The sequence below is a fragment of the Helianthus annuus genome, chromosome 2, assembly GCF_002127325.2.
Source record: "Helianthus annuus cultivar XRQ/B chromosome 2, HanXRQr2.0-SUNRISE, whole genome shotgun sequence".
NCBI classification, from domain to species: Eukaryota; Viridiplantae; Streptophyta; class Magnoliopsida; order Asterales; family Asteraceae; genus Helianthus; species Helianthus annuus.
This window is the reverse complement of record NC_035434.2, coordinates 34,255,751-34,276,813: the sequence shown is the minus strand read 5'-3', so window position 1 is coordinate 34,276,813 and position 21,063 is coordinate 34,255,751. Positions and strand designations below refer to the sequence as shown.

At 40.7% G+C, this 21,063-nt stretch overlaps 1 non-coding gene across 1 annotated transcript; it reads right to left on the bottom strand.

Annotated features, from left to right (window-relative positions):
• Positions 1-1,771: 1,771 nt before the first annotated feature.
• Positions 1,772-1,878, bottom strand: LOC118489883. The gene has a single exon (XR_004887896.1). It is a non-coding gene; the product is annotated as a small nucleolar RNA R71 (small nucleolar RNA).
• Between the last annotated feature and the right edge of the window lie 19,185 nt (positions 1,879-21,063).

Sequence of the window (21,063 nt, the reverse complement as noted above, 5' to 3'; positions counted from 1 at the left end):
TATCGTTTGTCCGTGGTGTCTTGGCATTATTTTACTGTCTATATAAAATAAAAGATTTTCACCATTCATATCTCCACGGTCTATATGGAGGTATGTTGGCTACCTGGTCGGGGGTTAAGGGAACGGTTTGGTAAGGGTCTTGCCCTTGTTCAGCGTTTAGAGGTCCTGCTTGGGACCTGGGTCAAATTTAGTAGGATCTCCTTCAATGCCCATAGGTATTGGATGGCGGGGATCCAAACTCTTTGACCCCCTCATAAGTTAACTACTATTAATACTATAACCCGGCTATTTAGGACTGTATCCCTGCTGACTCAGACTACTTAGTCGAGGGTAACGTCACCGCCAAAAGCGGGGCCTACCATAATTTGCATTAATAACTTAATTCATTATCTTCCAATAAACCGACCCTTTAGGGTTGTATCCTTGCTGACTCAAACTACTGGGTTGAGGGTAACGTCGCCTTCAAAAGAGGGGCCTGCTACAATAACTAAGATAATCTCTTAAACAAGTGCAAAAGTGCGAAAATAATCAAAGGTTATACTAATACACGAGTCGAATCCAAGTGATTCATCTTGTCTATCTGTTTTTATTTTATTTTATTTTTCAGCATTGAGTTAGTTTTTATTTTCTTAGTTTAAAAAACATTTTTCTCACTTTTTGATTTGATTAGACGTTGAGGATAAACCGGTATTAAAAGCTCTTGTGTCCTTGGACGACCTCGGTATCTTACCAACACTATACTACGTCCACGATGGGTGCACTTGCCCATATGTGTGTTTAGTGTTAGTGAATATCGTGTTTTTATAAATTTAAAACTTGGCTAAAGGTGTAAAAAGGGCTTAATTATACATCTAAATTATATATACACCAACACACATCAAGTTTTTGGCGCCGTTGTCGGGGACACAAGGATTTTAAGAAAGTTAGGAATCAACGGCCTAATCATATTTTTGTTTTTCTTTTTAATTTTTAGGATTTTTCTTAGTTTTTCAGCTTCTGCAGAGCTCAGCACGGGCCGTGCCTGGTCGGACACGGGCCGTGCCCAGCGTCGTTACTGGCAGTTTTTAGTTTTCCAAGTTACAGAAGGCTGACCACGGGGCCGTGTCCGTGCAACACGGGGCCGTGTCCAACTTCCAGTAACTGGGCTCTGGAAAATATTAACTGAAACTCCGACCACGGGCCGTGTTCGCTGAACACGGGGCCGTGGTGAACCTTCTGACCAGCATTCTTTTCTGTTTTTATTGCAGGACTTGGAACCCGACGTCAAACTTACGTAGTGTATGAGCTCCAGTTCCAATAAGGACATAAAAGAACCACTAGAAGAACCCGAACGCTTTCTCAGAAAAAGGTTAAAAGCTAAAAACCAAGAGAAGGTTTCGGGTGATCCACCTCCAATGGCGGACCAACGTACCCTTATGGATTATCTACGACCTACCGTAGGTAACCTAGCGCCGCTATCAATGCTCTGAATGTCGAAGCTAATAACTTCGAACTTCGGCCGCATTTGATACAAATGCTCCAAAACTCCGCAACCTTCCACGGGCTTGCGGACGAGGATCCCCATCTACATATCACCAATTTCTTAGAAATATGTGATACCTTTCGGATCAACGGAGCATCAAATGACGCCATCCGCCTCCGTATGTTTCCTTTCTCACTGAAAGACCGAGCGAAAGCTTGGCTCAACGCCCTCCCAGCTGGATCGGTAAACACCTGGGATGAACTAGCCCAAAAATTTCTATATAAGTATTTCCCTCCCGCTAAAACTGCTAAATTAATGACTGAAATTAATACATATTCACAAGAGGACGGGGAATCCTTATATGAAACTTGGGAAAGGTTCAAGGAGTTACTACGCAAGTGTCCGCATCACGGCCTTGCGATATGGCAACAAGTATCCACTTTCTATAATGGATTGTTGCCACACACAAGGCAGACACTTGATTCTAGCTCCGGGGGACTTTTAGGTAATCGACGCCCACACGAAATATATAATCAAATTGAGGAAATTGCTCAAACCAATTTTCAATGGCACACCCCCTGGGGGAATAAATCTATTGCCCCGGGCGCCCACAAGGTCGATGAAAGCACTTCTTTACAAGCCCAAATCGAGGCCCTTTCTTCAAAGATAAAAAAATTGGAAATGACAAAAACAGTATCAGTTATGGCTTGTGAAGGGTGTGGTGGGTCACATGAAAATTGGAGTTGTATGAAAGAAACGGACGATCAACAAGAAATGGTAAACTACATTGATAATAGACCTAGGCCGTCGGGTCCCCCAACGGGAACTTACAACCAAGGATGGCGAAACCACCCAAACCTTGGTTGGAGGGAACCCGACAATAGTAGTAACCAACAAACCCAACGAACAAACTTTCAACAACAAAAAATGAGTCACAAAATTTCACTCAACAACAAGTGGACGAGAAAGGCTCGAAGATACTATATCTCGCCTCATCTCTGACACTGAAAGAAAAACTCGGAAAGATTCCTACAATTAGAATCAAACTTTAGGAATCAACAAGGCTAGCATTCAAAACATAGAAAAACAATTAAATCAAATAGCTCAAATTTTTTCCGAAAGACCACAAGGCGCATTACCCAGCAATACCGAAACAAACCCGAAAGGCGCAAGTTCACCTCATCACGCTACGAAACCGCACCGTAGGGCCTGCAGAAGTACCTCCAGCCGCGGAAGAATCAACGCCAACAAATCTGCAGGAGAAGGACCCTCCCCCATCAACAGAGCCTACCAAGGCTCCTCGGGTTCCGTACCCCGGTAGGTTAATTCGTCAAAAAACCAACGAGCAATTCGCAAAATTCGAAAGTTTGCTAAAACAATTGCATGTCAATATTCCTTTTATCGAAGTCCTAACCCAAATGCCCAAATACTCTAAATTATGAGGGACTTCCTTACACATAAAAAGAAAATTGAAAATTTGCAAGTAGTTAATTTAGGCGAAGAATGCTCTGCCCTCGTGCTCAATAAACTACCCGAAAAAAAGATCGATCCCGGAAGTTTCACGATTCCGTGCTCCATAGGGGAATCTCCCGTTCGCAATGCCTTGGCCGACTTAGGGGCTAGCATTAACCTCATGCCCTCTTCAATGTTCAAAAGGCTTGGCTTGGGAACCACAAGCCCCCACAAAAATAAGCATACAACTCGCGGATCGATCGGTCAAGTTCCCGCAAGGTGTCATCGAGAATGTCTTGGTAAGAGTAAGCAGATTCGTTTATCCTGTTGACTTTGTCATACTCGACATGGAGGAAGACACCGAGGTCCCTCTTATTCTAGGGAGACCTTTCCTTGCCACCGCACAAGCAGTAGTGGACATGAATGACGGGACACTAACTTTGAGATATGGGGACGATGAGGTAAAGTTCGGAGTTGGGAAAAGAATAGAGGATGACGACCCGATCCACTACATGAAGGTTATCGACTCAAGCTTGGATGCCGCTCTCCGACGGTGTAACTTGGGAGGCAAGGCACCCCAATCAAAAGACGTGTGACCGGGAATTGGGTCTAGCCAAGGACCCTTATAAACGTGGCGCACCACGGAGGCATTCCGCGGACCTATCCTTAGTTTAGTTTAATCTTTTAGTTTTTGCAGAATAAATCACACTCGTGGTGGTAATGGATGAAAAAGGGAACGAGAAAAAATGGAACCATGCAGAAGAACAGAACAAACCGACAAAAATCTCCATAACAGAAGGCTCCACACGGGCCGTGCCCAACCAACACGGCCCCGTGCTGAGCCCCCTGCAGGAAATCACCCAGTTCAGGTAACTGGACACGGCCCGTGTTCAGCGAACACGCCCCCGTGTCCAGGCTTCTGTTTCACTTCTATAATTTTTGTTACTGGCACTTGACCACGGGGCCGTGCCCGGTCAACACGGGGCCGTGTCCAGAGTGCCAGTAACACAAATCTTTGTTTTTAAAACACACTTTTACATATTCTAATCAACCAAAAACTTTATTTTTGGACACATTGAGGACAATGTGTAATTTAAGTGTGGGGGGGATGCTAAAACCTTGGAATTTTGCAAAATCCTAAAACAAGCCTTACACAAAACTCTATTGGAACCGCTAAACACCCCAAATTTTTTTCAAAACTTTTTCATTTTTTTTTATTTACTTGTCTTAGTTTAAGTTGGGAATAACAAGTTATAAAAGGGTTATATTTTTACAAACTTACAACCGATAGCGTCGTGATAAAAAGAACTAACATAAGAAAATTATGAACCGGTATAACAAGCCTAGCTAAAATTCGATTATATATGCTTGATCACATTAAAAACCCATTCCCACAAAAAGTGAGTTTTGAGCCTTTATTGAGCATAAAAATACACATATTTAGATTAAATGCTCATTTTTCGTTTCTTGTGTGAATAGCCGCTCGGTCTTTACAAATCTAGAACTTGCCACGACGATACATTCCCGGTCCTTACCAACTTAAACCCAAGTAAGTAAATGATGGAGGCATTAGGACTAACTATTTTCTTTCAAAACCATTATTTTTCAATTTTTTTTTACCTACCCAAAACCCCCTAGAAAACCCCTTTGAGCCTAAACCTTTCATTTCATTACCCCCAAAACAATTTTTTTTTACCCACCAAAAACCTTTTTTATTTTTTTCACCTTTATTTTAGTAACAAACTCGGTTTTTCATAAACATACCCTTTACGTGACCGAAAAAAAAAAAAAAAAATGAATGAAGTCAAAAACAAACATAAGCTACAAAAAGCTTGTTTGGAGAAATACTTCAAAAATAAATGTCACCAAAAAATAAGGTATTTCACGAAAACCGACACTTGTTACGATTTTCGCCCTTTTTACTAACCACTAACCAACCACCCACCTTTAAACCCAACCCTTCACCCCAAAAAGTCCACTTGATATTTACAAAGGTAAAAAGTTAAAAAGGAGGAGGATTGATCGCTTGGCAAGCCTATGGAGAATGTGAGTTCCATGCCGCTCTCGAGTGATTCACTTAAATATACACCTACGGCCGAGTGTTGAGTGATTATCCCGTGAGGTATGTGAACTTGTATATAAATGGAATTTTAATAAGGCATGCTATGCCCAAATAAGTAGTTTATCTATGAAAAGTTCAAAATAAACCATGACGAATAAGATTGTGAATAAATAAAAATAAAACCTATACAAACCTTGGATTCCCGACACTCTATGACAAGTTAAAAACTTCTCTTCTACCTATTCCATTTGGGAGTGTAAGCCACATTAAAAGAGTTTTGCTTGAGGACAAGCAAAAGTTCTAGTGTGGGGGTATTTGATGTGTGTAAAATGCAACATATAAAACACATCAATTAAGGCATAAAACTAACCCTTTTTAAGTACTAATGTTGGAAAAAGAGTGTTTTTGTCTTCCTTTTGTATTTTCAGGATGAAATGAGCTCAAATTCACAAAAGAAGCAAAAAGACAACTAATTCTAGCATAAATACAAGAAAAGGAATAAAAGAAGACTGCCCAGACCCTCAATGGCATCCTTCAAAGCAAAGAAGAGAAAACAGAAGCCTGAACACGCCTCGTGCTCAGCCAGCACGGGGTCGTGCCCAAGAAGCACCATAAAAGACAAACTTGTAGAAGCTTCCATTGCCCACCACGGGGCCGTGTCCAGTGAGCACGGAGGCGTGGTGAAAGTACAGCAGGCGCATTAATTGTAATTGCGAATTACAATTAATGAGGAGAGAGACTGTCAGACAGGCACGGGGGCGTGTCCAGCGGACACGGGGCCGTGCCCAGCCTTCTGTTCAACCTATAAATAGGGGTGCTTGGTTTCATTCCATCTCATCCCTTGGCACACCACCTCTCTCACACTTCATCCACCACCCACCACCACCATAACACCATCATCCACCACCATCATCCATTGTCCATCGTAGAGTGTGTGAGTTGTCTCGGGATCCAAGATTGATCGTAAGAGTTCTTGACAATCAAGGCCATGTTTGCCTAAGTCTCTTACATCACTTGGTGAAGACAAGTGTTTAGTATAATACTTTTTATTTTTAATCTTTTGCACTTTTTATTTGGTTTTGTATTAATGACTTTAATAACTAGTTGCTTATGTTGAAGGTGATCTTTCCTTATCGTTTGTCCGTGGTGTCTTGGCATTATTTTACTGTCTATATAAAATAAAAGATTTTCACCATTCATATCTCCACGGTCTATATGGAGGTATGTTGGCTACCTGGTCGGGGGTTAAGGGAACGGTTTGGTAAGGGTCTTGCCCTTGTTCAGCGTTTAGAGGTCCTGCTTGGGACCTGGGTGAAATTTAGTAGGATCTCCTTCAATGCCCATAGGTATTGGATGGCGGGGATCCAAACTCTTTGACCCCCTCATAAGTTAACTACTATTAATACTATAACCCGGCTATTTAGGACTGTATCCCTGCTGACTCAGACTACTTAGTCGAGGGTAACGTCACCGCCAAAAGCGGGGCCTACCATAATTTGCATTAATAACTTAATTCATTATCTTCCAATAATCCGACCCTTTAGGATTGTATCCTTGCTGACTCAAACTACTGGGTTGAGGGTAACGTCGCCTTCAAAAGAGGGGCCTGCTACAATAACTAAGATAATCTCTTAAACAAGTGCAAAAGTGCGAAAATAATCAAAGGTTATACTAATACACGAGTCGGATCCAAGTGATTCATCTTGTCTATCTGTTTTTATTTTATTTTATTTTATTTTTCAGCATTTAGTTAGTTTTTATTTTCTTAGTTTAAAAAACATTTTTCTCACTTTTTGATTTGATTAGACGTTGAGGATAAACCGGTATTAAAAGCTCCTGTGTCCTTGGACGACCTCGGTATCTTACCAACACTATACTACGTCCACGATGGGTGCACTTGCCCATATGTGTGTTTAGTTTTAGTGAATATCGTGTTTTTATAAATTTAAAACTTGGCTAAAGGTGTAAAAAGGGCTTAATTATACATCTAAATTATATACACACCAACACACATCAAGTTTTTGGCGCCGTAGCCGGGGAACACAAGGATTTTAAGAAAGCTTAAATCGACGGCCTAATCAGTTTTTCAAAACCTTTTTTTAAAACGCGCGCTCATTTTTCTGCATTTTAATTTAGTTTGCATTTACAGTAGCCTGAACACGGGGCCGTGCTCGCTGAACACGCCCCCGTGCTGCATATTTTTAGTTAGATACCCAGATACAGAGTCTGACCACGGGGCCGTGCTCGCTGAACACGCCCCCGTGCTCAACGTGACCAGTAACTTTAATTAAAACGCCCAGATACAGACCCTGAACACGGGGCCGTGTTCACCCAACACGGGGCCGTGTCCAGCTTCTGTTTTCGTCCTTATTTTTGTTTTCTGGTCCCGAGACTCAGTTGTGGTCTGTTGAGTGATTCTTATGGATTAATACTCAAGAGGTTACAACTACACCTATAATGAGGATGATTATAGGGGTAATTATTGCACTAATTGTCGTAACGCACGCTCGGTTCAATATAATACTTCATATCAACCATCCGATTCATACAATTATTATGAGGAGCCCAGGTACGAGCCATCAACTTCATATACATCCTATGAAGACCAAAGGTATGAACCTCCTCCCTCATACTCATATTTTGATGAACCAAGGTATGAGCCTTCATACTCATACTTTGAAGATTCAAGATATGAGCCACCACCTTCATACTCTCATTATGAGGAACCAGGGCGTGAACAACCCACCTCATATGAGTACTATGAAGAACAAAGTTTCAACCCTTATCCATCATATACTTACAATGAAGAACAATGGTGTGTACCATCTACTTCATATGAGTACTATGAGGAGCCAAGGATCGAACAACCGGATTCAAGCTTTGAGGATCCAAATTCTTTTTCTCTCACCGAAGTGACCAATAGGATATTAGAACACATTAAAACTATCGAACGTTACATGAAAGAATCTCGCGCAAGGGTAGAGGAGTCCCGCGCAAGCGAAGAGTTAAATAGTGATAATAACGTAGAGATAGTTGAAAATGTAAAAATGGAAGAACAAGAAAGTGAAAAACCGACACATGAGTTAAACAATGAAAAAGGTGAGTCCGATAATGTTAAAATTCATGAAGAGTCTAATTTTGAAGAAATTAATCTCTTGTCACCTACTTTCGAGAATCATTGTTTAGTAACCCCTCATGCCAAGTTTTTAAAAGAGTTAAACACTAGTGCTAAAATCAAAGAAATAGTAAGTGTTAAGTTAACCCATGATCAAACTTCGCTAATAAAAGAAGACCCTTTTGAAATTAGCATTACACCGGTTCCATGTTTCTTTCAAAATTCATTTATTAGTAATATCACCATTGATAAAGATCTTTGTGTTAACATAATGCCTAACTACATTTTTGAAAAATTAAGTATTAGTGATTTTACTCCACTTCAAATACCCATTTTTCTATCCGATCGAAAAGTGATAAGATCAATCGGTGTAGTTGAAGATGTTTTGGTTCACACAAATCAATTGGTAATCCCAACCGACTTCGTCATCCTTGATGACGCCCCTCTAGTCTTAGGAAAACCTTTTGTACAAACTCATAAAGCATTGAAAAACCGGAAATTCAACAATCTACCTCTTCAATTAGTGGCATTCAAAAGAAGCATAGATCTTGAGCGTTCAATGAAATATCCTTTTGGCAATAATGACCCCCTAATTGAAGATGAAGCTGAACCACCCGATACAACTAAAGAAGATGACCACTTTATCGACGAAGAGATAGCTATAGAACAAACCTTTAAGGTTCTTGATCTAGATGAGCCACAAAATAAGGTGTCTTCTAAAGACCCTCCCATTGAGCTCAAAGAACTTCCTAAAGGTTTGGAATATGCTTTCCTAGGCAAGGATGGTAGTTTACCTGTAATTATTTCTTCCAAATTAAGTAACATAGAAAAAGAGAAATTAGTTAATCTGCTTAAAAAACACAAAAACGCGATCGCTTGGAAGCTTGTAGATATTAAAGGAATAAGCCCTTCCATGTGCACGCACAAAATTTTAATGAATGATGACTACAAAACAGTAATTCAACCACAACGAAGAGTGAATCCCAATGTTCAAGAAGTGGTTAAAAATGAAGTCATCAAGCTGCTTGACGCCGGACTAATCTACCCTATCTCCGATAGTCCGTGGGTAAGTCCCGTCCAAGTAGTCCCAAAGAAAGGAGGTATGACGGTAATAACTAATGAGAAAAATGAATTAATACCAACGAGAACCGTCACAGGATGGAGAGTTTGTATAGATTATAGGCGATTAAATGAAGCAACAAGGAAAGACCACTTTCCTTTACCCTTCATTGATCAAATGTTAGAACGACTATCCGGTCATAAATTTTATTGTTTCTTAGATGGTTTTTCAGGTTACTTTCAAATACCGATAGCACCAGAAGACCAAGAGAAAACAACTTTCACATGTCCCTATGGAACTTTCGCATATCGACGCATGCCATTCGGTCTATGTAATGCGCCCGCAACATTCCAACGTTGTATGGTGGCCATATTCCATGATATGATAGAAAAGACAATCGAAGTCTTCATGGACGACTTTTCCATCTTTGGAGATTCATATGACCAATGCCTCGATCATCTTGAACGAATGCTATCCCGATGTGAGGAAACTAACCTCGCCCTTAACTGGGAAAAATGTCATTTCATGGTAACAGAGGGAATAGTACTCGGTCACAAAATCTCAAGAGAAGGAATGGAAGTTGATCGAGCAAAAATAGAAACTATTTCTCGATTACCTCCACCATCCTCCGTAAGAGCAATCAGAAGTTTCTTAGGACATGCCGGATTTTATAGAAGGTTTATCAAGGACTTTTCAAAAATTTCAAGACCTCTAACAAAATTACTTGAAATAGATGCACCCTTCATCTTTGACAAGGAATGCAATCAAGCATTTCTAACCCTCAAAGAAATGCTAGTCAATGCACCCATCATGATAGCACCCGATTGGAAATTTCCTTTCGAAATCATGTGTGATGCAAGTGACTTTGCTGTTGGAGCAGTCTTGGGACAAAGAAAAGAAAAGCATTTTCACCTAATCTATTATGCTAGTAAAACGCTTAATGATGCACAAGAAAATTATACAACTACAGAAAAAGAATTACTAGCAGTAGTATTTGCTTTTGATAAATTCCGTTCTTACCTTGTTCTTTCTAAAACTGTAGTCTATACAGACCATGCAGCCATCAGGTACCTCTTCAAGAAACAAGACGCAAAACCCCGTTTGATCAGATGGATTCTACTCCTCCAAGAATTCGACATCGAAATCAAGGACAAAAGAGGAGCAGAAAACACTGCTGCAGATCATCTCTCACGCCTAGAAGACCCAGCTTTGGAAACAACCAGGGACGAGCAAATCAATGATAAATTTCCGACAGAATCCTTGGAGATGATGGAGTGTAGACAAGAATCATGGTATGCCGACTATGCTAATTACCTAGCTAGTGGTATAGTCACCAAAGGATGGCCACATCATCAAAGAAAGAAATTCTTTGCTGATGTAAAGCATTACTTTTGGAAAGACCCCTATCTTTTCAAAATGTGTGCCGACCAGCTCATCCGAAGGTGTGTCCATGGTAATGAAGCACGAAGAATTCTCCGTCATTGTCATGAAGGTCCATACGGAGGACATCATGGTGCCGCAAGTACCGCACGAAAGGTATTTGATTCAGGGTTTTATTGGCCAACCATTTACAAGGATGCACAAAACCTTGTAAAGACATGTGATGCTTGCCAAAGATCAGGTAATATTTCTTCCAAAAATGAAATGCCTCAAAATGGCATTCTCGTTTGTGAAATCTTTGATGTGTGGGGACTCGATTTCATGGGACCTTTCCTGCCGTCAAAAGGAAACAAATATATACTTGTGGCAGTCGATTACTTGTCTAAATGGGCAGAGGCCGAGGCTCTCCCAACAAATGATGGAAGAGTAGTGGTAAAATTTCTAAAAAAATTGTTTTCTCGCTTCGGGACACCAAAAGCTTTGATAAGTGATAGAGGTACCCATTTTTGCAATCATCAACTCGAAAAAATATTAACAAGGTATGGGGTCTATCACCGGGTCTCAACAGCATATCACCCTCAAACAAATGGGCAAGCCGAAGTGACTAATCGAGGTTTAAAACGAATACTTGAAAAAATCGTAGGATTAAATAAAAAGGAATGGGCCGACAAATTAGACGATGCTTTATGGGCCTTTCGAACCGCCTATAAAACCACTATAGGCACAACCCCATATAAGCTCGTCTATGGAAAAAGTTGTCACTTGCCAGTAGAAATAGCTCACAAAGCCTACTGGGCAATAAAAAATGTGAACTTAGATTTAGAAACTGCCGGTAAGAATCGATTCTGTCAAATGAATGAATTAGACGAACTAAGGAATTATGCATATTCTAACTCCGAAATTTATAAGGAAAGAATGAAAAATTTACATGATAAATATATTAAGTCTAATGAATTTCGGGTAGGAGATCAGGTTCTATTGTTTAATTCACGACTTCGATTATTTCCTGGTAAGCTAAAATCTAGATGGTCAGGACCTTTTTCCGTCACCCATGTTTTTCCGCACGGTGCAGTAGAAATTAAAACTCGAAATGGGATACCATTTAAAGTCAATGGCCAATGGCTAAAACTCTACCGAGGATCCATTGAGGATGAGGAAGAGGAGATCTCACTTCAAACGGTTAACGAATAAACTCGTACCCGACATGTTACGAACAGGCAAGTGTACGTCAAAAACCGGTAAGTCTTCTAACCATTTTCGGAAAAAGGGGCATGCACACGAGCACGAAAAAAAAATTCAAAAAACTTTGCTCGGCACGAGGCCGTGTCCGCTGGACACGGGGCCGTGTCGAGGCGACTGTCGGGATAAAACCCTATTTTCACAACAGTTACCTCATTCCACACGCCCCGTTTACCCGAAAACGCTCTGGTTCCAGGCGATTTTCCGCAGATTCCCGACGTCACTACCACGTTTAACAACATCAAGGTATGATTCTATCATCTTTAGTAGTTAGATTAATTACTTGCATGTAGTTAAAACATCAAAAATTGGGGAAAAATCTAGGGTTCTTCGTGTTCATCCGGATCGAACTTCAAATTTTTGATGCAATCTGTTAGTAGTAGTTTAGATTAGTATAGTGGAAAGTAAATAAACATGTATTGTTGATAGATTCGTTCGATTTCCCACAAAAACCCCAAACCCTTGTTTGTGAACCGAAAAAGACAAAATTGGAAGGGTAAATGGTTTGTTTTGGGAAAAACGACACTTAGGGTTTCATTTTCGGGGGAAACCGCTGCTATTGGGCTAAAAATTTTCAGGTTTTCGAAACCGGGACGAAAAATGAAGTTTTTGGGTTACAGACGCCTGGACACGGGGCCGTTTCCACTGAACACGGGGCCGTGTCCAGCCCACTGTTTGCAGTTTCGCTCCAAATATCCTATGTTCGTACTAACTTTTGGTATATTCTTTCAGATGTCAAAGTTCACAAGGTTCAACGCAAGCGAACTCGACGCTAGGGCACGATATGAGACACTCCAAACAAGACCCAAAGAGTATCCTAGGCGAGCATGCACGGAACTGTTAACCATGGTGAACCAGCTAAACCGATTCAACAACATCGTGACAGGGCCACTAGCGGTTGCATTGAACACTCGGCTTCGGTCGGTGCATCAATGCACCATGGAGTTCTACAGTACTTTCAATTTCACCTCAAGGTGTGACCCGTTTGACAATGAAGGGGTTGCATTTCGGTGTGGAGGGACAAGGTACTCGATCTCCATGGCACAGTTTGGATCTATAATAGGGCTATACGGTGAAGAGGAATCGGGAAATGAGGAGAATACTGGGGGATTACGAGACTTGGATGCAAATGAACGTCAAGCCGCATGGGCTCAGATCGGTGAAGGAATCTACAACCCTAGTAGCACCAAGAGTACCAAACTGAGGGACCCGCTCTACCGCTACATTCACAGGCTCCTCACCTACTCGCTAAACCAGCGTCACGACAGTAGTGGCGTTGTAGGGTTGAAAGATTTGGTTGTCCTTCACTGCATCCACAACCAGACGCCTCTCGATGTTCCATATCTCTTGTTACGAAACATGCACCTCAATCGCCTTGCTCACGCTCCAACGCCTATCTTCTTCGGGGGATGGGTGTACCGTCTTTTCAAGCATTTCACGAGAATTCCAAGGTCCTTTGAAAGGAGTCCATGGTCGGGACGAGTTGACTACCACATTTGCCGAGCCATGAACTTACTTTATGAGGCGGAAGACGGGACGGTGAGCTTCCAAAGGACACAAGGCTATGCATGGAACCCACAAGAGGCCCTAGTTCTCCACGCACCACCTCCCCACTACCAGTACCAACCCCAGGGTGATCCGGGTCAATCCTCCTCACAAGGAGGCGGTTTTCCTAACTTTCAAAGCTTACATGATCTTTTGCAGGAAAACCTCATGTGTACCAGGAACACCTACAACCTCGCCAACAACACATACCACCGGGTTGGAGCTATTGAGCGAAACATCAACGATATACAAGATGATATCGGTAGCATCCGGGAGTACATGGCGGGGCATGGGGATGGAGGTGATGATAGCGGTGAAGACATGGACGTTTGAAGAGATAAGGGGCGGGATGATGATGAGCCCACAGGTTTAAGTACCCTTTTCTACCGAACAATTTATGGCCTGCGTGCCACTTGTTGAACAATTTACTTTCCTTGACTACTTTTTATTTCCGTTTTATTTTTCTATTTTATGTTTGGAGACAATTAACTGTGGTAATGTAGGATGTTTTATGTTTGCTTGGTGTGGTATTAAGTGATGAAACAGGTACAATGCAAGGGTTAGAGTGCTAAACTTTAGCACTTACAGGCCCAAAATGGAGAAACCGGGAGACGAAACCTGTTTTTTAGGCTCACAGACTGTCCACACGGGGACGTGTCCAGCCAACACGCCCCCGTGTTCATCTCCCAGACCTGCTGTTTGGTTACTGACCTGCAATTATTTGCCAGACACGGGGCCGTGTCCAGCCGACACGCCCCCGTGTTCATCTTCTGTAAGTTTTCAATACTGGCAGTTCACCACGGGGTCGTGTCCAGTGGACACGGGGCCGTGTCCAGACTGCCAGTAACATAAATCTTTGCTTTTTAACACCACACCACACATCCAATCAACCTAAAAATTTATTTTTGGGACACATTGAGGACAATGTGTAATTTAAGTGTGGGGGGGAAGCTAACACTTTGAAATTTTGCAAGTCCTAACAACAAGCCTTACACAAAACTCTATTGGAACCGCTAAACACCCCAAATTTTTTTTTCAAAAATCCTTTCATTTTTACTTGTCTAAAGTTTAAGTTAGGAATCACAAGATTAATAAGGTTATATTTTTAAAAATTAACAACCGAAAGCGTCGTGATACAAGAACCAACATAAGAAAATTACGAAACGGCATAACAAGTCTAGTTAAAATTTAATTATATATACTTGATCACATTAAAAACCCATTCCCACAAAAGTGAGTTTTGAGCCTTTATTGAGCATACAAATTTACATCTTTAGACTAAATGCTCATTTTTCGTTTCTTGTGTGAATAGCCGCTTGGTTCTTACAACTCTAGAACTTGCCACGACGATTCATTCCCGGTCCTTACCAACTTAAACCCAAGTAAGTAAATGATGGAGGCATTAGGACTAACCATTTTTCTTTCTACACCATTATTTTCAATTTTTTTTACCACCTACCCAAAAAAAAAAAATCCCCCTAGTTAACCCCTTTGAGCCTAAACCTTTCATTTCATTACCTTAAAACCCTTTTCACCCACCAAAAACCCTTTTTTATTTTTCACCCTTAATTTTAGTAACAAAGCTCGGTTTCTCGCAAGCTCGTTCTTTTATGTGACTAATATATATATATATATATACATATATATATATATATATAATGATGAAGTTAAAAACAAACAAAGCTATACAAACAAAAGCTTGTTTGGAGAAATACTTCAAAATAAAAAGTCACTAAAATTTTTTTCGAAAACCGACGCTTTTTACGCTTGTCGCCCTTTTACTAACCACTAACCCAACCACCCACCTTTAACCCAAGCCTAACCCTTCACCCAAAAAGTCCTCTTGATATTTACAAAGGTAAAAAGTTAAAAAGGAGGAGGATTGATTGCTTGGCAAGCCTATGGAAGGCGTGAGTTGCATGCCGCTCTCGAGTGATTCACTAAAAATACACCTACGGCCGAGTGTTGAGTGATTTATCCCGTGAGGTATGTGAACTTGTATAAAAATAGAATTTTAAAAAAGGCATGTTATGCCCGAATAAGTAATTTATCCTATGAGACGTTCTCAATAAATCATAACGAATAGGATTGTGAATAAATAAAAATAAAACCTAAAAAGATCTTTGGATTCCCGACACTCTGTGACAAACCAAAAACATTCTCTTCTACCTATTCCATTTGGGAGTGTAAGCCACATTTAAAGAGTTTTGCTTGAGGACAAGCAAAAGTTCAAGTGTGGGGGTATTTGATGTGTGTAAAATGCAACATATAAATCACATCAATTAAGGCATAAAACTAACCCTTTTTAAGTACTAATGTTGGAAAAAGAGTGTTTTTGTCTTCCTTTTGTATTTTCAGGATGAAATGAGCTCAAATTCACAAAAGAAGCAAAAAGACAACTAATTCTAGCATAAATACAAGAAAAGGAATAAAAGTAGATTGCCCGGACCCTCAACGACATCCTCCAAAGCAAAGAAGAGAAAACATAAGCCTGAACACGCCCCGTGCTCAGCCAGCACGGGGCCGTGCCCAAGAAGCAGCATAAAAGACAAACTTGTAGAAGCTTCCATTCCCCACCACGGGGCCGTGTCCAGTGAGCACGGGGGCGTGGTGAAAGTACAGCAGGCGCATTAATTGTTACTGCGAATTACAATTAATGAGGAGAGAGACTGTCAGACGGGCACGGGGGCGTGTCCAGCGGACACGGGGCCGTGCCCAGCCTTCTGTTCAGCCTATAAATAGGGGTGCTTGGTTTCATTCCATCTCATCCCTTGGCACACCACCTCTCTCACACTTCATCCACCACCCACCACCACCATAACACCATCATCCACCACCATCATCCATTGTCCATCGTAGAGTGTGTGAGTCGTCTCGGGATCCAAGATTGATCGTAAGAGTTCTTGACAATCAAGGCCATGTTTGCCTAAGTCTCTTACATCACTTGGTGAAGACAAGTGTTTAGTATAATACTTTTTATTTTTAATCTTTTGCACTTTTTATTTGGTTTTGTATTAATGACTTTAATAACTAGTTGCTTATGTTGAAGGTGATCTTTCCTTATCGTTTGTCCGTGGTGTCTTGGCATTATTTTACTGTCTATATAAAATAAAAGATTTTCACCATTCATATCTCCACGGTCTATATGGAGGTATGTTGGCTACCTGCTCGGGGGTTAAGGGAACGGTTTGGTAAGGGTCTTGCCCTTGTTCAGCGTTTAGAGGTCCTGCTTGGGACCTGGGTCAAATTTAGTAGGATCTCCTTCAATGCCCATAGGTATTGGATGGCAGGGATCCAAACTCTTTGACCCCCTCATAAGTTAACTACTATTAATACTATAACCCGACTATTTAGGACTGTATCCCTGCTGACTCAGACTACTTAGTCGAGGGTAACGTCACCGCCAAAAGCGGGGCCTACCATAATTTGCATTAATAACTTAATTCATTATCTTCCAATAATCCGACCCTTTAGGATTGTATCCTTGCTGACTCAAACTACTGGGTTGAGGGTAACGTCGCCTTCAAAAGAGGGGCCTACTACAATAACTAAGATAATCTCTTAAACAAGTGCAAAAGTGCGAAAATAATCAAAGGTTATACTAATACACGAGTCGGATCCAAGTGATTCATCTTGTCTATCTATTTTTATTTTATTTTATTTTTCAGCATTTAGTTAGTTTTCATTTTCTTAGTTTAAAAAACATTTTTCTCACTTTTTGATTTGATTAGACGTTGAGGATAAACCGGTATTAAAAGCTCTTGTGTACTTGGACGACCTCGGTATCTTACCAACACTATACTACGTCCACGATGGGTGCACTTGCCCATATGTGTGTTTAGTGTTAGTGAATATCGTGTTTTTATAAATTTAAAACTTGGCTAAAGGTGTAAAAAGGGCTTAGTTATATATCTAAATTATATACACACCAATACACATCACTAAAGCTTTGAAACATAAGCTTCGCCCTCAGCATGCTGATGAAACAATAAAATTGATAGTCGCTGCTGTTGAAATTCAAAAGACCCTCTATAGGGGACCCACCAAAAGTCGAGCCGTCATCTCTCTGCTGAACGGAAGTTCTGACCTGAGCTCTCACGGTTTCGCATCTAACCCCTTACAGATATCAGCTGTGGTATACTCACCTGTAAGACTGAATATTTGGGATCTGGATACAGGAGTATATTCAAGTGGAGTGATACACAATTAAGTATAAGTCTCTAAAACATTAATATCGTATCTCGAATCAATTGAAATTTGTGTTGAGAATTTAAGAGGACAAACATACTGACAATTTAGGTAAATTGTTTAAAGCTTAAAATGAAATCAAGCTTAACGGTGTTGGTGATAGGTCTCATAAGCTGATATGATCCTCTTGCATGAACTCACAAAAAATATTGTTTGTAAATATTACATTTCTGTATGTTTTTGTTTACGAGTAGTGTCAGGTTCGTTTTCTCTGAAAATCCAAAAAGATTTTGTGTGTGTTTTAGCATAATTTTTGAAAAAGTCAAAAAGATTTTCGACAGCTGATGTTGGAGAACTGATTTTCAAAATTCCGAGTGCTAAACATGATGAGCAGCATTTGAGGGGGAGTGTTTGTGTAAATCTAATTGTTTTTGTTAATCTAACCTTCTTCAAGTGGTTCATCATAGTCATATAAGAGTAGTCATGTGTTGGTGCACAGTGGTTTGAAATGTTTGTGAATGAAAGTTTATTTCGGGGTTGAGATTGTGCAGGTAGCCAGGTTTCAATATCTGAAGATCTCAGATGGAGGAAAGTCAAGTTTCTATTCTGGAAATCAATCCTGAAAGAATGAGTAGAGTCAGATTCTGATCCTGAAGATCACGTCTATCGTTAATGCTGATGAACTTAAGGAATCAAGAGATCTGATCAAGAGAATTAGAGTGTTTTAAAGCCAGACAACGATCCTGAAGATGTTACTGAAGAACAAAAGAATGCCAGTAAATCGAAAGGGGGAGTCTGAAGATTGAAAAAAGGAGAAAGCCCAGAGACTGATCTAGACTGAAGATATGTAAACATAGTTTCGCTGTCAAGGTGTATTGGCGACTCCATCAACATCTGAGGGGGAGTCTGTTAGTGCACTACATCTGTTGATTGTGTCTAGGTGTCTAGGATCAGGTATTATGTCGTAATGTATAGCATAGGGCACGTAATACGAGAAAACAGGAGTCTGCATAGATTTTATATGCTAGGTCCGCTTATATGGTCTTTACATTCTAGGTTCGCTCATATGGCATGTTGGTCCGCTTATGTGGACTTGCCTGGTCCGCTCTTATGGTCATATAACACATAAGCGGACCCAACTGCCTATATATAGGAGTCGTTTGAGCGGACCTCATAACGTTGTTGTTGGATTCCACGCCGAAGCTCTGCCGGTGTGAAGATTGAGCTGTAAAACGTTTTAAATCAATAAAACAAGCAGTTAGGAGGAAGAACAAGCTATATCTACTTGCATTTCTTATTATTCTGCATCTGAAACGCAAGAGACAACCTCTGAACGACTCGTTCGGGTCAGCAAACGATCCTACACTTTTTCACCCTATAAAACCCTGATCAAAACCCCAAACAGGGTTTTCACTGTCGAATCGAATTCAAAATTCCTTTCAAAACCAGTTTCCATCAATTTCTCTCTAATCATTCATCTTCTTCATTCGCTCTCAACCACCTTCGATTCACCATGGCTCTCCCGTTCAAAACCCCTCATAACTACCTGTGTATACTTGAAAAACTAAGTCAAAACACAACCTTCAACTCCGTGATTGATGCACTCTCGTCTTCAAAGTACAAAACTTTATTGACCTGTAATGCACCCATCTATCTGGATACCCAACAAGAGTTCTGGAAAAATGCAAAGCTTCAAGTTAAGGACAAAAAGCCCTTAGTTATTACTTCATCAATAAAGGGAATTCCGGTTACTATCACACCTCAAACCATTTCGGAGGTGTTTGAAATCAATGATCTTACAGGTAAAACCTCTTTCCCAAAGGCTGATTACCAAACTGATTTCATTGAGAGAGGGTATGAAGATGAAATGAAAAAGGATACTTTACAAAAGGGCAGTTTTCCACCTGCCATGAGATTTTTATTTCATACCCTCCTCATGTGTGTTACAAGCAAAACTACAACCTTTAATGAAATTCCATTGAAAATCCAATACTTGGGCAATGCTATTTTGACAGAAGAAACTTTTAATTACTCCCAAGAGATTTTCAATGATATGGTCAAAAATGTCAATAAAAATCATTTTTATTATTTTCAAGATTTTTAAGTTTTTATCTGCAAAAGAAATTTTCAAAGGATAACGCACATGTGCTTATCCAAGGAAATCCTTTTCAAATAAACAACCTAACTTCTGAAACATTCACAAGGCTGTCAAAACCTTCAAAAACACAAACAGAGGCTCCTAAGCAGAATTTAGCAGTAACAACTGCTCCTCAAGACCCTGCTGTTGAGCCCACTGCTCTTGGTGATCACAATAGCAGACCCACTACTATGAAACCCACACCAAAACCCACCAAAAAGCCAACAAAGAAAAATCCCAAAAGCCCCCCAAACCCTCCAAAAAGGTAACTCTGGAAGATGAGATCCCAGAGATAATACCCGTGACAACACAAAAGTCCCCTGAAACCACTGCTGCTACTTCCTCACATCAGTTGGGAGAAAGATCTCAACCCGAGCCTCAAACTCCTCCTGCATCCTCTCAAAAGGATCAGGTTGTATCCACAAGGACACCAAATTATGAAGCTCTGTAATCACTTGATTCCATCTTCACATCCCTCCTCCCGGGGCAAATTCTCTTTCTACTCCCATACTCACTGCACAACTTCCACCATCCATTATACCTCTGTTGAATGCTTTGGATATGGATCAGGCACAAATCAGTTCTTCTCAACAACCTATCACTGAGAACATAACTCAACAAGTGGCTGAGTCTGATTCCTCTACAATTGCTACCCCATCAACAGTTGAGGAGGTTACACCCCATGAGTTACAAGTAACTCTTGGTGGTAGTTCAAGTGCAACAACTACTACAGGTGTTGAATCAACTGATTTGCACCTGGCCAGTAGTTTCATAAGTCAGACTCCCTTGAAGGGAATTTCTTCTTTGGGAACCAAGGTAACCACTGGTGTGTTTCCATGATACACTGGTGTGTTTACTAAGGTAACCTTTGCTGAGGAAAGAAGTCCCCAGAACCAAGAAACAGGGGCATCGGTGGATGATTTTTGGGAGACTTTTCCTAAGACAACCACTGATACAACCACCACTGGTGGGAAATCAGATGATCCTATTAACTAGGGTGATGGTTTAAAATACAAAGAATTGACGGAGAGGGTTGATAAACTTGACACATCTGTTGCAGATATAAAAATATGCTGCAACAGTTGTTACAAGCTAAAAAGGCTACACCCACTGCTGCAACATCTGCAACATCTGCTCCATCCCCTGCTGAGCTATGGCATCTGTTTCAACCTCTGCTTCACAAACAAAGACAGTATGCAGATCAACAGCATGAAGTTCAACTTCAAATGGTCAAAAATATCATGGAAGCTAGGCACAAAGATACTCAAGCAGATTACAAAGCCATTAAAGCTCATCTGCTCCAAACCACTGGCACTGCTCCTCTTTCAATCATCTTTGTTGAACACCCTAATGATGCCAAAAAGGGGGAGAAAGGTAAAAAAGGAAAAGAAGGCCTATATATTAAACCAGATCCAATGTCTAA